The following is a 14551-nucleotide window of genomic DNA, read 5'->3' as shown; positions in this document are numbered from 1 at the left end:
TGCCCCTCGCAGGTCCAACTTGGTGAACACTCTGCCCTTCCGTACCTTTGCGAGGAGGTCGTCGATTCGGGGCATGGGGAAGTCCGATGGCTTGGTCACACTGTTCAAGATGCGAAAGTCCACTACAAGTCTTTTTTGGGGCGTGTCCCGCTTCTTAACAAAGAATACCGGACTGCCCCCCGCTGCCTTGGACTCTCGGATGAAACCGCGCTCCAAATTATGATCTATGAACTCTTTGAGTTCCTGCAGTTCGTCCTCAGACATGGAATACAGCTTCCCTTTGGGCAGCGCCGCCCCCGGCAGCAGGTCAATTTTGCAGTCATATGGTCTGTGGGGGGGTAGCCTGTCTGCCTCTTTCTCGCAGAAAACCTCCAAAAATTCTGCGTACTTGTGGGGAACCGCTTGCAGCGTGCCTAGCTGCAACTGTGACTCCTCTTCCCCTCCTTCCTGCCTGGGCACGATGCAGTGTTCAGCGCAAAAGGAAGAGCCGAAGGTCAGCTGCCTCTGGTACCAAGCCAGCGTCGGGCTGTGCTTGTCCAGCCAACTCATGCCCAATACAATGGGCGTGTCCGATAGTTGAGTGACATTGAAGCTGATGATTTCCCTGTGATTCCCAAGTCGCATCACCATTGGTGGCGTCTGCTTCACCACTTGCCCCCCTAGCAGCTCCCTGCCATCCACCGTGACAACCTGCAGGGGCAGCGTGGCCGGCAGCAACTGTATAGCGTGCCGGTCGACAAAGTCCTGCCCTATAAAGTCCGCATTGCTTCCGGAGTCAATGGTGATTGGCACGTCCATGGTGATTCCATTGGGCAGCTGGAGCAACGCGGTGAGCCTCACTACCGGTTTGGGCGGGAGGGGGTCCATGGGCTGTAAAATCTCTGGGGACTGCTTCACTGACACGTCTGGCTGGGCCCCAGTGCCTCTTCCTCCAACCAGACTCCTTCGTTTCCCTGCTGTGGTTGTCCTTGCTGCGTTGCTGCAGTTACCATTGCTGAGGCTGCAGTGTGCTTGTGGAGCCTCTGGGGACACTCTTTCGCCATATGCTGTGGATCATCGCAGATGTAACACTTCCTGTTCCCTCTAGGAGGCTTCGCTTTCACTGCTGCCGGTGCTAGGGCTCTGGCTGCTGACTGAGCCCTTGCACCTCCAACCTCCATAGGTTCCGCTCCTCCTCCTGGCGGAGGCGTGGATTGCACACGCGCTGCTTCTCTGGGAAGGAAGGAGGAGCCCCTGGCTGGTTCGCGCCCTCCACGCCCTTCGTCCCTGCTCCACGGACGTCCTTCCAGCCGCACCCCCACCGCCAGCGCCCTCTGAACGATCTCCTGCGTGGTCCGGGGTCTCTCCCCCCTCGCAATTTCATCTTTAACCGAGCCGTGCAATCCCTCCCAAAACAGGTCTCTTACAGGAGCCGAATCTCTGTCCCATTCCAGGGCACTGACCAAAGCGAAAAAGCGGGCATGGTACTGCCTTACGCTGGCCCTCCCTTGCTTCAGTCCATGTATCTCCTGCCGAGCAAGATCCACGTCAATGCTTGATAAAAAGCACCCATCCATCGCTTTAATAAAGGCATCCGCATTTTGGAGCGCCGGATCCTTATCTCTCCACAAATTGCGCAGCCATGCTTTAGCATCTCCATGCAAATGGGACATGATGAATCCCACCTTCTCTTGCTCATCTCTAAAGTCTTTGTTCAGCAGTTGCAGTGCACACATTACATCTGCTCTAAAGTTGGGGTACTGTTGCAAATTCCCATCGAAGTGAGAGACCAGACCGCCTGTTCGTCTCCCCAACCCAATCCCCTCCGGTTTGGGTGTCAGTTGCCCTTGCTTCGTAAGCACTTCCAACCTGACCTGGAGATCCCTGTAGGCGGCAGCTGCGTCCTCCTCTCTCTTCCTGGATGCAAGAGCCTCGGCATTCAGTCGTGTCACTGCTTCTCTGAGTTCCACTATCTGCTGTTCGGCCGTCATGTTGTCTGCCGTTCGTGAGCTCGCTAGTAGGCACCCGCTTTCTCTCCTCTCCGCGAGGACGTAGATGCCCACAATCTAGGGATGGAGCTTACTGTCAGAGCTGCTTCCAGATCCTAGCTCACAGAGGATCACGCTAGCCAGCGATCATTAAATAAAAGTCTTTATTGAGTTACAGTTTCCATTCTCAAGCTGCTGCGTGCAACTCTACGTCTCATGGTTAGATCGGCGAAGCTCCATCTGAGTCTCCGCCCCTTGTACACCAACTTAATATCCTAGCCTTGCTCCACCTTTTCCGCCTGACTGTTCTTCTCTGGGTCCCTCTGCCCCCCGGGGTCTCTTCCTTCCGGGATTCCTCTGACGCTGACGCTGACCCCCCTGACTCTTCTCCCTCCTTTCGGCGGGCTTTAGGACCTGGCTCCCTTTCCGGGCTGCCTACTGCGCCACCTTCCTGTGCATTTGAACTTGGCACGCGCGCCCAACCTTCCACCTTCCGTCTGACCGTTTCTTCGCTCCCCGATGGAGGTGTGGCCACTCCTGACTCGTGCCCTCCCCCCTGTTGTGAGCTGCCAGCGCTTGATCCCTGGCGCCCTTCCTCTTCCCTGCTCTCTGGCGGTGACGCTGGTCCTGATTTCCAACTGCTCCCCTCTGAGTCCCCTCTGGCTCTATCTTCCTGGGGTGTCCCCCTAGGCTCCCCCCTTGCCCTGGCCACTGGTGCTCCTTTCTGTGAATCTTCTGATTCACTGGAAAGACTCGGAGATCTCGGGTCGTCGTCATCACTCATCTTTTCTTCTGCCTCCTCTCCCTCGCTCTCTGTTTCCTCCCTTGCCCTTGCCTCTGCTCCTGAACCCCTGACAGTAACGCTGTACTATTTTTAACACTTGATTGGGAGCCGCCCAGAGTGGCTGGGGAAACTCAGCCAGATGGGCGGTGTATAAATAATAAATGATGATGATGATGATGATGATGATGATGAAAGGGTGTTTTTCCCCCAAGGAGGTGAAGGCAGTAGGGCTGAGCAGACAGGCTGCTACGGTCTCTCTCTGCAGACCTACTACTTCAGGAATGAGGAATCTTTTCCAGCACAGATTCATACTGGCCAACCTTCTGGGGGCTGGATGGGTCAGGGACAGAAGGGAAGAGAAGAGCTAAAAAAAAAACCCCTAGTCTATTAATTTCCATTACATTCTCCCACTGCACCTTATTAGATTCATTGATTATTGCTTCCCATCCTTTTCTCCCCATTTCAGTATTTCCACTCCATTGCACCTTCTTAAATTTATTCCATTATTACTGGATTACTACACAATGACGAAGCAGAGTCTGCCTCTTAGATGATAGCAAGCCACACCAAATCCTTACTATGCCAAAGTGGTCAACATGGTTTACCTGTGGGTAGTTTTTTTTTTGGGGGGGGAGTTCTAAAAAGCTTATCCAAATCTCCCTACACACGAATACTGCCAGCAGACAAAGTTGTGAAGCAGCCTGTGCAGGCAATCAGAACAAACTGTAAGTACACCTGGGAATTCTTTCCTGATCCTAGTTAAGAATTTGAACTTGGAAGTCATGACCAATCCCAGACACTGGAAACTTTTACCGGGGAGGGGGGCGCTTCCAGTTGTTGTTCCAGCCACCATAGCCAATGGTGAGGGTAATGGGAGCTGCACTCCAATAGCCTCTGAAGGGCTGCTGGTTCCCCATCCCTGACAAAACCTTCTTACATTTGAGAAGTAAAAATAGAGCACCTTTTACAATATGATCACGAAAAGTGCTCAGAAAAGGAGTAAGCAATCGATATATTTAACAAAGGTATTGGGGAAAGGAAGGGAAGAGAGATATAAGCGGGCGGGGGTATAACAGACACAGCCAACATGATGTCAACATATAGTTTCATTTCTCTCCATTTAGATATTGCAAAAACATCTGGACTCCAGTCAGAACTCTCATTTTGAATTGGAAAAGCTTTGTACTAGAGACAAGAGGAGAATTACATGCGTGCTTTTTATGATTCCAGATGAAGAAGGTGACGAGAAAGACCGATGAGTAATTTACGGGAGTTTTGTAGAACTCGGCTGAAGCAGCAGATGCTGGCTTCCTGGGTGTGAACTCAACTACTGCGCTAACATTACCACACATAGAAATAATGAAAGCATATTTCATCAAAACTGGAACGTTGCCTTTGTGCAAGTATAAATATGTCTCGGAATTTAATGCTCAACAAATGCTTAAATAAAGGCAGCAGCACCAGCTGGTTAAAGAATGCAGTCTAGGCCCAGGTCCTACAAAATGACAAAAAGTGCCCCAACACCTCCCCCCACCAACACCCCACACTGCAAGCTTTGCAGTGTCTGGAAAGAATGTGTATTTTTTATTTTACACAAGAAGTTAGAAGGACATACGGTACAGTTCACAGCCATTAAAATCAATGGGAGTTTTGCCATTGGCTTCAATTTGATGTGGATTAAGGCCACCATTCTGAAGCTTCTCTGGGCTGCTTGTGGTTCCACTAATATGTGCCATTACCCTTTCTGCATACATGTGCTATGTGACCCATGAAGTTCAAGGTTTCGTTTTCCAGATGGCAGTTCATCTTTGGGAACTAGTCGCGGGTGTTACTAATTCATACAATATACCTATGTACATGTAGACAGATTGGGGAGAAACATCCAGTGTCTGATTCTTTAGCAGGGCAGGGGTTGGGGAGGGAGAAAGGCAAGTAGCAGCTTTGATTTATCTATATCTATCTATATCTATATCTATATCTCCATGGCCATAATGAGATAGCGTTCAGTCAACTTCTGCTATTTTTAATACAGAAATTTAATTGTGTGCATGCTCTAAAATAGTCCGACATCTTCCTGCCAAGAGGAAGCTTGGTTTATTTAACAGTAGACTGTCGTTTGAAGAGATAGAGTAAGGAGCTCCATTTAAAAGCTTCATTTCTGTAAATATTTGGAGAAGGGTAAGTACGAGGAAATATTGAATCATAACCATAACATTTTGCAATGGATGCCTGAAAATGAATGGGGAGAAAAATCAGACAAATCAAATGGGGATTTGGAAAGAACTAAGGCATGTTGAAGTTGATGTATTTCAACAACACTTAAAAACAAAATTGTAATTCTAAGGATTAAGGTTAGAAGTTTGTGTGAACTGCATAGTGAGGGGTGAGAGAGTGCTTTCATGCTCATGCCCTGCTTGTGGGCATTTGGTTGGCTACAGTGAATAGAACGCTGGACTACCTGGCCCCGGGGCCTGATCCAACAGCACTCTTAAGTTTTTTACCCACCTTCCACAGAAATCAATGGCATAACACCCAGTGTTTTCAATGGCTGGATTGCTATCTCCACACACATACACAGTGCCACACATATACACAGATCTCTCAGATCTGAGTCCAGTACTCTAACCTCTACACCACAGCGGCACACACATCACTGCATACCGTGGTGAACACTGTGTCAGCCAAGTGGAGACATGTGCTTGTTCATATGCAATAGATATATAGAAGGGATCTGTCAGGAAAAAAAAACAGGTTCCCAGTGCTTAGCCTGTCATGTTTACAGAGACACATCCCATTTTCACCTTCTACAATGTTCACTGTGTCAATCACTGGTGTACACTCAGCAAACCCATATACCATATAAGGTTTGAAATCATAGCCGCATACTGTGAAATGCATGTGTATTCTATAACTGCAGTCGCAATTGGCAGAACTGTTCACAAAGCATGCTGAAAATACAGTAACTGGCTCTTTGAGTTCTCGTCCATGAGTTCTACTCCAGCCAGAGGAGTGTGCAAAACAAACTGAAAACTAGGAAGCAATGAAGTTTTGGTGTGTGTTGTTTTTTTTTTGCAAGGCAGCCCTAAAACTTTAAATTGCCATTTGACAGCAGGACATTTTGCTCTGAAAAGCCAAACAGGCATTTTCAATTAAAAGCATGCAGCAAAACTGGTACCAGGGACACTCATATTAGCGATAGTTCTTCTTCTTTTACAAACTGGTCAAGCAACATTCAACAAAGCCATGGTAGAAATTGTGTTTCAAAGCATGGAAAGGCATTGGGATTATTTCCACAGTAATCGGAACAGCTACATGCCACCATTGCCACAGCCTCTGTTTAGTGAGCTTTGAGACCAATCCTAAACTTCTGAGCAGGGCCAGCCCAAGACATTTTGGCACCTGAGGTGAACCACAAAATGGCAAGGAAGAAGTAGTGAGTGAAGATCTACATCAGGAACAAGGGGGCGGGGGGATAAAGATCCAAATTGGGAACAAGCGTGGGAGGAGATCAGCAGTACCTCCTATTCATCAAGAGGCTGCTGCAGAGGTGACATTGGAAGGGCGGCCAAGTAGGGGGCAGATGCAGTCCACAAGGAGGGTGCTGCAGCTGTCACTGTTACTGTGGCAGCAGATGCAGCAGCAGATGAGGCATTCCTTGGAGGCCAGATCTGCTGCCCTTGTGGGTCCTGATGCCCAAGGCAGTCTCCTCACTTGCCTCATGGGTGGGCCAGCTGTACTCTTGAGCTTTGCTGCTTGAGGGAGTTGAGGGCTATGGCTGAGACACCGGTTCACTGACCTCCACCAACCTGTGTTGGCAGGGCAGAATGGTTGTAGACTCTGGCTTTTTGGAAGACCTTGCTGCAGCCATGGAAAGTGGACCAGGTAGAAAGCTACTGCTGGGAGTGTTCCTGCTAATGACAACCAGAGTAGGGCCCAGAAATAGGGAGTTATGGAGGTGGAGGAAAGCCAAGCATTGATTTGCTGGATGCTAAGCCTCCCAATTCTTCTAGAGCAGCCTTTCTCAACCTGTGGGTCCCCACATGTTGTTGAACTACAACTCCGACCACCCCAAGCTAGCAAGGCCAGAGCTCAGAGATGATGGAAGTTGTAGTCCAACAACATCTGGGGACCGCTGTTCTAGAGCTAATGTAGCGACAATAAAGGTATGGTGCACCTTTCCAAGCTGGCATGGCCTGGAGTGTGGCAACAGATCTGCTACCCTCTCCGCCCCTCTCCGCCCTGCCCTGCCCTGCCCGTCTAGGATTGCTCTTCCTGTTTAGCCTGCAGAACTCCTATAAGTTGAACTTCCCGGAAAATGCAAATATGCAGACTAACTGTACCACTCCTAAACTAATAAAGAGAAAAGGAGTGAAAGCAACCAACATCTCTTCCAACTTTGTATCAGTTAATTCAAGTGGACTTAATTTTTGAAGTGTCCACAGTTTACATGCAAAAAAAATGAAGGCACGAGGGAGGGAAAGGTGAAAGGAAGGATAATCACAGATAGGATTTGTGTTAGATAAAAATGCAGTATGTGCTTCATTTTTCATACGGTAGTATCCACATTTCTCCTCAACCCCTCCATGGTCTCCCAATCTCTCCTCCTCACAGCTCTGTGGAATGGATGAGAAGGAAGAAAATGCCATGGATCGCAAGAGCAATGCCACTGTTTTTGTATGTGGGATCAACATCAGGCATTGCTTCTTCAGTCTGCGAACAAATAAGGCAACTCACCCAATTCTACACCTTTCTCTGGTGATGTATCTGCCTGCCATGTTGGTGGTCTGTGGCCACTGTGGCCTCCTCCATCATGCCCCATTCCAAGCTTTTATATGGCCAGTCACTGCCACCCCCTGTCCAATTGGGTCCAAGCTTTTAAGCCAATTAGGGACATGAACACCTGTGGTTCTAGACAACCTTGCTTCTAGCCTTTATTTCTTGTAAGCTAGAACAGGTATTATTAATGTACAAACATCTGTCGGTAGCCTCTCTTTTTGCTGTATTGAAGCCAATGGAAGCCAATGAACATTTAGATGAATATAGGAGTCTGCCTTCCACTGAGTCAAACTACAGATCTATCTTATATCAGCTTGGTATTGTCTACCTGGAGTAAGCCAGGCAAGGACTCCTAGCTAAAAGCCACACCCAGTGACTGTCGACAATACAAAGCTCGATGGACCAGCAGTCTGGCTCAGTTAAAGGAGATGCCAGCAATTTAACCTGGGACTTTCTCATTCAGCTATGACCCTTCTCACGAAAATGAGAGGTGATCTAGTTTAGTGGTTAAGAACATGATCTACAGTCTGGAAATTACCCATTCCCCCCCCCGCCAGCCATGACCTCAATGGCCTACTCCCATATTGTCTCTCGGTTCTCCATCTCCCTGGAATAGGTGGGTAATGTTTCCTTGCCCACCTGACATGGCTGCTAAAAGGGCAGTTAACAGGATGTAAATGTGACAGGCTCCCATGTACAGGCTGCCAAAAAGCATCTGGCCATGTTGGCATTTGATTTTATACGGCAGGCATAATGGTTCAAAAGGTTCCTAGCCCATGAATATGCAGCTTCTGCGCATTACTCTAAAAAGCCATCTGGCCACACTGTGCTGGCAGAGTCCAGAGCATGCAGCCCAGAGCCTTGTAAAGATTAGAGCTGTCGTGCAGGATGCCAACAGAAGTAAGTACGGTATTGTATAAATTGGCCCTAGAACTACATGCTGTATGTGAATGTAGAGTCGAGCCCTTAGGAGAAGAAGAAAACACTATGTCAAGAACTACGATGCCGTTCAAAAAGACATAGGCTCGTCTTTAACAAGGTTGGTTACAAATAACACAGAAAAGCTCGTTATCACCCCTTTTATCACACCGTTTCCTGAAAATTTGGCACTGAACATGCAGAAGTTTCAGGGAATATATTGGAACTCGTGCCTTGCCAAGAAGAACCCAAAAGCCCACCCTGCTTTTGACTCTGAATAGGGATCAATTTCAAATGTTTATCTAAGACGGATGCTGCCTACAGTATTCTAGCTGGCGTGGAAATAAAAAAAAGCAGAGTCTTGCTGTGGAACCGGAAAATGCACTGATTAAGAGCTTTTAAAACAGAATTACCCATAAGCTTGTAGAGTAGCTTACGCTGCACTGTATCTTTTTATCAGATGGCACTGATCACTATCAGACTACGAATAGTCTGTTAAAAAAAAAAGTCTGAAAACTCTTCCTGCCTTAAACACTTAGCAGGCAGGATGGGAGTTAAGTGAAAGTATGTGAGAAGTTTGACTTGCATTTATTTGCATGGTGGATGTTGCAATGAATGATCTCTCCACTTATCACCAAGATCTCACTCTCTGCTTCAAGAGAAGATAAATGATGAGCTTGTAGTCTAAGCGAAAAGCAAGGGAACATAGTTTCAGCCTAGTGGCAACCCCATACTCCATTCTCACCTTTTTGGGTGGGGATTATGAGTCACTAAAGTGGAAACATGCACTGTTATTATGCATGGTGTATTAATAGCTATATCGTTATGCCTTCATAACTTTCTAGTCTCGTAACCAACGGAAAAATGTATATTATAAAGAATGACAGCAGGTGAGCTGCTCTTGCTTAAAAACAAATGAAAGACTAGAATTCATTCTTCAATACATAATAGCCCCAATCCATAGAAAACTGGTAGTGATTATGTTCAGTGGGCATCTTGACTACTTCGTAAAAAAACAACAGGATGGAAATGCCAAGAACAAGAGAAAAATGTTATTCAAAAGAGATCTGAGGCAGGAATCCTGAACATAATTATTTCACATTAAATACCATTGATGTAACTGAGAGCTAGTTTGGAATAGGTTAACATGCGAGGGAAGTGAAGTCCGCCAATGTCAGTTGCAAATCCTATTAATATCAGCATTACTTGAGCACAACTATTCCCCGCCCCCTGAGAAAACAATTAATATTTGTGTGTATGCTCTGCAAAAAAAATATTTTTGTGTGTATGCTTTGCAGAGCTCAAAGGTTGAGTTTAAAGTCACTGGCATTATTATAGAAAATAAAATAAAGGACCACAATTGCCATTGTTGCTGACATGCTGGCTTCCCCAACCTGATGCTCTGCTAATCTAACAAATTAATCAATCCCACGCATGGTCACTTGGAAGTAAGGCAAACTTACTTAGAATTACAGCCCAAGTCAATATCATTAGTAGTGCTGACAGAACCCTAGAACTCTGCAAATTGAAAACGGGAACTGGTCGACATCTTATGGCACTGCTACAACATTTCAAGATCAGTTAACATGTGAGTGGGCCCAATAATATGGGTTCTCCTTACCACCAAAGTGTTGCCTCAGCTGTTGGTAAGAAGGAAGTGCTGCTCAAGGCACAGATGGAAATTGGTCCATAACCAACCACTGTGATCAGAGACAGAATTAAGAGGTATCTCACAATGATGAGCAGATGGCTAAGAGGTAATGCAAGGGCAACGGCAACAAATTTCTATTTAGTGGCCCCTTAAGGCTCCTGGCTTTCTAGGCTGAGCAGACATTATAGGCTGTGCTTGTAAAATGCTAATAAATCATCATTCCACACAGAGAGTCCCAAAAAGTGTTCCCTGCTTCTGAAATGCTGCAGCGTGAAATTTTGCAAGAGAGAAAAAGGTTCTTCTACATCTCATTCTCTACCACATTCCCGCCTGATAGTCTGAGAGGGAAATCTGGTCATATGCACATAACAAGCGATCAAAAAAGACAAATGCAGATTTATCCAGGGACTCACAGGGATAAAAATGCCTCTCAGGCAGTCCAGCTATGCTGGGAAGTTTCCAGTGAAACATATAAAATATAGAAGTGATGTTGGCTATGCTTTGTCTCTCATCTATCAGCAACAAAAATCAGCCAGAAGCTTCCTCATGCTGCATATGATGAATTTGGTGGTATTTTGCTTTGAAACCTCTCAAGTTTAACCTCCAGTCAGAAAGGACACCATGAGAAGATAAGGAAGAAGAAGATAGAAACAGAATATTTTGCCAATTTTTAAGCCAGTCAGTTGAGAAAACAGAGGGAAACAGTGCAAATTTTTGCATCCACTTAATCCTCCTGTCTTCTGTATGTCAAGTGCTGACCTGTCCCATTCCAGTGGTCTCTACAGGCATGATAAATGGATTTTTGGAAGCTCACTATTTCCTAAAGGGGGAAAAACACCTTCTTCAAGTGCTGGTCCTTATCAATCAAAAGAGCACCATCAATGTACAAACACAGGAACAAAACAGGAAACTACTTTCTATCAAGCCAGATCATTGGTTAATCTGGCTTAGTAATGACTCTTCAGGGTTTCAGGCAGGGCTCTATCCCAGGCCTACCTGGAGACGCTGGGGGCTGAACCTAGACCCTTCTGCAAGTAGTACAAAAAATGGGGGGGGGGGACTCTTGGAGGGAAAGAACCCCCACAAATCAGCCCAGTGAGGACTGAGCATGGAATACTGACTGACTCCTGGAGAAGTAGAGGAGGAAAATGTGGAGAGGGAACAATGGAGTATCATGGAAGAAGGCAGTTCCAGCCAGTGAGCATGACTCCACACGGCAACATTTTGTTGCTGATCCGTACCAGTATTGGACACCTAGCATCTTGTTTTTCTTTCTTCTTCAACCCACAACAATCTGAACATTTCAACAACTGAGAAACTATTATTAATGGTGCGTCACAGCTGAATCCACCCTGTTAAGACTTTTGGAGTGTCAGTTTTACTGTTTGGAGGATATAAGTACATTCATAATAATAATAATATTTTTTGTTATTTATATCCTACCCATCCGGCTGGGTTTCCCCAGCCACTCTGGGCAGCTTCCAGCATATACAAAAACATAATAAAACATCAAACATTTAAAATTTCCCAATACAGGGCTGCCTTCAGGTGTCTTCTAAAAGTTATATAGTTATTAACCTCCTTGAGGTCTGATGGGAGGGCATTCCACAGGGCAGGCGCCACTACTGAGAAGGCCCTCTGCCTGGTTCCCTGTAACTTTGCTTCTTGCAGGGAGGGAACGGCCAGAAGGCCCTCAGAGCTGGACCTCAGTGTCTGGGCTGGATGATGGGGGTGAAGGAGGTCCTTCAGATATACAGGACCAAGGTCACTTAGGGCTTTAAAGGTCAGCACCATTCTACGCCACTTGCAAAACAAAGGCTGTCTAGCACATCATTCACACACAAATCAAATTTCCCATGTGCTTTGTTGTGATGCTGCTTCTTGTAATATAATGCAACTTAATTTGAACAGCTCCATGTGGAGAGCCACACACTTCTCGGGGTGGTAGTGGATCTGCTAACTAAGGCATCACAAGACTCCCACGTTAAGGTTTTAGAACTAAAATATGACTAAAATAAAACACAAGAATACAGTGGTATCTCGGGTAAAGTACTTAATTCGTTCCGGAGGTCCGTTATTAACCTGAAACTGTTCTTAACCTGAAGCACCACTTTAGCTAATGGGGCCTCCTGCTGCCGCCACGCCGCCAGAGCATGATTTCTGTTCTTATCCTGAAGCAAAGTTCTTAACCTGAAGCACTATTTCTGGGTTAGCGGAGTCTGTAACCTGAAGCGTATGTAACCCGAGGTACCACTGTACACACACAGCATTATCAAAGTCCATGGGCTTTTTAACAGACAGTGTCTTCCAGAACAGCAGCTGAGCTGGCAACCATCTAGGAACAGAGGAATCACCATTCACTTGGGTGATAAAGTAATACCATGTTGTACAGAAGTCATCAACTGTGTCCTTCTGTTCACGAATAGTTATTTGACCCAGTGGAAGCTCCCGTGAACAGAAAGCAAGGGAGACAAATTTCACTGATACTCCTCTTCATTCCATCAAGACCTTCCAGAACATGAGGGGCAGTAGAAGAGGGCTTTTACCTGCAGGGGTTGCAAGAGAAAGGGACATTTCCAGACGTCACTTCCCTCCTCCCATTCACCAAAGCCCTTGCTAGATGAAAGAGCCTTTTATTAACAGAAGGGACACCATTACAGTGGTACCTCGGGTTACAAACACTTTGGGTTACAGACTCCGCTAACCTGGTAGTAGTACTTTGGATTAAGAACTTTACCTCAGGATGAGAACAGAAATCACGTGACAGTGGTGCAGCGGCAGTGGGAGGCCCCATTAGCTAAAGGTTAAGAATGGTTTCAGGTTAGGAACGGACCTCTGGAATGAATTAAGTTCGTAACCAGAGGTACCACTGTACATACAACAAGGGTTGTTGGAGAATTCCATGAGAAATGGAAATTGCCACAATTTGCATGTTTGCATGAGGCCAGGAACGGAAATCACACAAGTGAAAATGAGCACTATTTTACCATGGTTGTTGTTTTTTAGTCAAAGACTTTATGTAAATAATTAAGTTATTTTCTGCGTTGTTTTTGACATCTCCCTTCTGTTGAAATCTATTACGTTCATTTCGGCTGTAGCAAATGGCAAGACAAAAGTAGGTTTTCATGGAAGACAAACTGCAGCGGAACAGAAACAGCTTTGGTTGTAATGAGAACAGGATGGGATAGAAATCATTGCCTCCTTATATACCTAAAATTTGGCTACATTTCTTTGCAACTTTGATTCATGAGTCAGGTTTTTTTCTAATAAGACCACATCCTATATATTTCTTTGAAGAACCCAACATCAGTTGCATTTCAGGTGGCCAGTACATCTCTGTTCAACCCTGCCAACAGCGGTCTAACTTTCTAATGTAGTATACACATGAGAAGTTCCGCAAGGATGGAGTTCCAGGAACAGCCCTTAATATCTCTAAATACTATGTTGGGGTGGGGGGAGCGGGAAAACAGAGAATCCATAGCCTCCTACCTATTCCCATGGCACACTCTGCCCAAACTGCCCCACCCTAATTATGCCATCCAGATTTCACTGATACATATAATTAACTATGTATAATAACATACGCTTTCAATTTATTTCAGTCATTCCAGCCCTCCCCCACCAGCCCAACCCTAACTAGTAATACCATCCGTTCCTGTATCATTATAAAATGGTTTGAAAACATGCCCAAACCTCCTACCCCATCCTAACTTTGGCTGTCATAGAGACAAATTCTCCACCTTTCTGGAGATGCCAACACTTTTTTTTACTAGGCCTGCTCCTATGCATTTCATCGCAGCACTTCACGCAGAAATTAAGCCGGTGAGACCTTTCCCATCAGTTAGTTCATCTGCATTCCAGGAAAAGTTTCACCTGCTAAATTTCTGCAAGAAGACTTACTTTTAAACGCACAGGTGTCGGGCCACCAAAAATGCTGGCAAGCCTAAACCTATCCTAACTACGCACAGTCACCCTACTAATTCCACTTTCCCTTCAGAGCAGCCATTCTGGGCCCCTAGCAACTAAAGTTGCCCTGAGGAGAGGAAAATAACACCGACATGTTATAATGCAGCTATATTTTAGAAAAAGTGAGTCACTTTTGTAAAGAGAATGCAGTAGAACAGTAGCTATTGATGATGCTTCAAAAACAGAGCTAGGTGTGAAATACATTAAGGTTAAGATACGCACCACAGTTGACCTTTTTTATTTTTTAAAAAATCAATTTTATGAGAGTTTTCAGCATAAAATACAATAAAAACCAAACTAATCTAAAGAAGATAAATAAAAGGGAAGCAAGAAAAAGCAAGAGAAGGAAAAGAAGAAAAAGAAAAAGAAGAGGAGGTAAAAAAAACAAAAACAAAAAAGAAGAACAAGGTCCTCTGTTATAATTATATATTAACGCTTGTTCCACACACAGAAGAGTGAACCCTCCCAGCTCTAACCTGAGAGCGTCCC

At 45.7% G+C, this 14551-nt stretch overlaps 1 protein-coding gene across 3 annotated transcripts in view; it reads right to left on the bottom strand.

The window, feature by feature from the left end:
* The window catches only part of NFATC1 (nuclear factor of activated T cells 1), a 140230-nt gene that overhangs the window by 83091 nt on the left and 42588 nt on the right, over positions 1-14551 (bottom strand). The window lies entirely within an intron of this gene.

Source organism: Podarcis pityusensis, assembly GCF_964106645.2.
Source record: "Podarcis pityusensis genome assembly, chromosome: 7".
NCBI classification, from domain to species: domain Eukaryota; kingdom Metazoa; phylum Chordata; class Lepidosauria; order Squamata; family Lacertidae; genus Podarcis; species Podarcis pityusensis.
The sequence above is the reverse complement of the archived record's forward strand: the minus strand, read 5'-3'. Positions and strand labels throughout refer to the sequence as shown.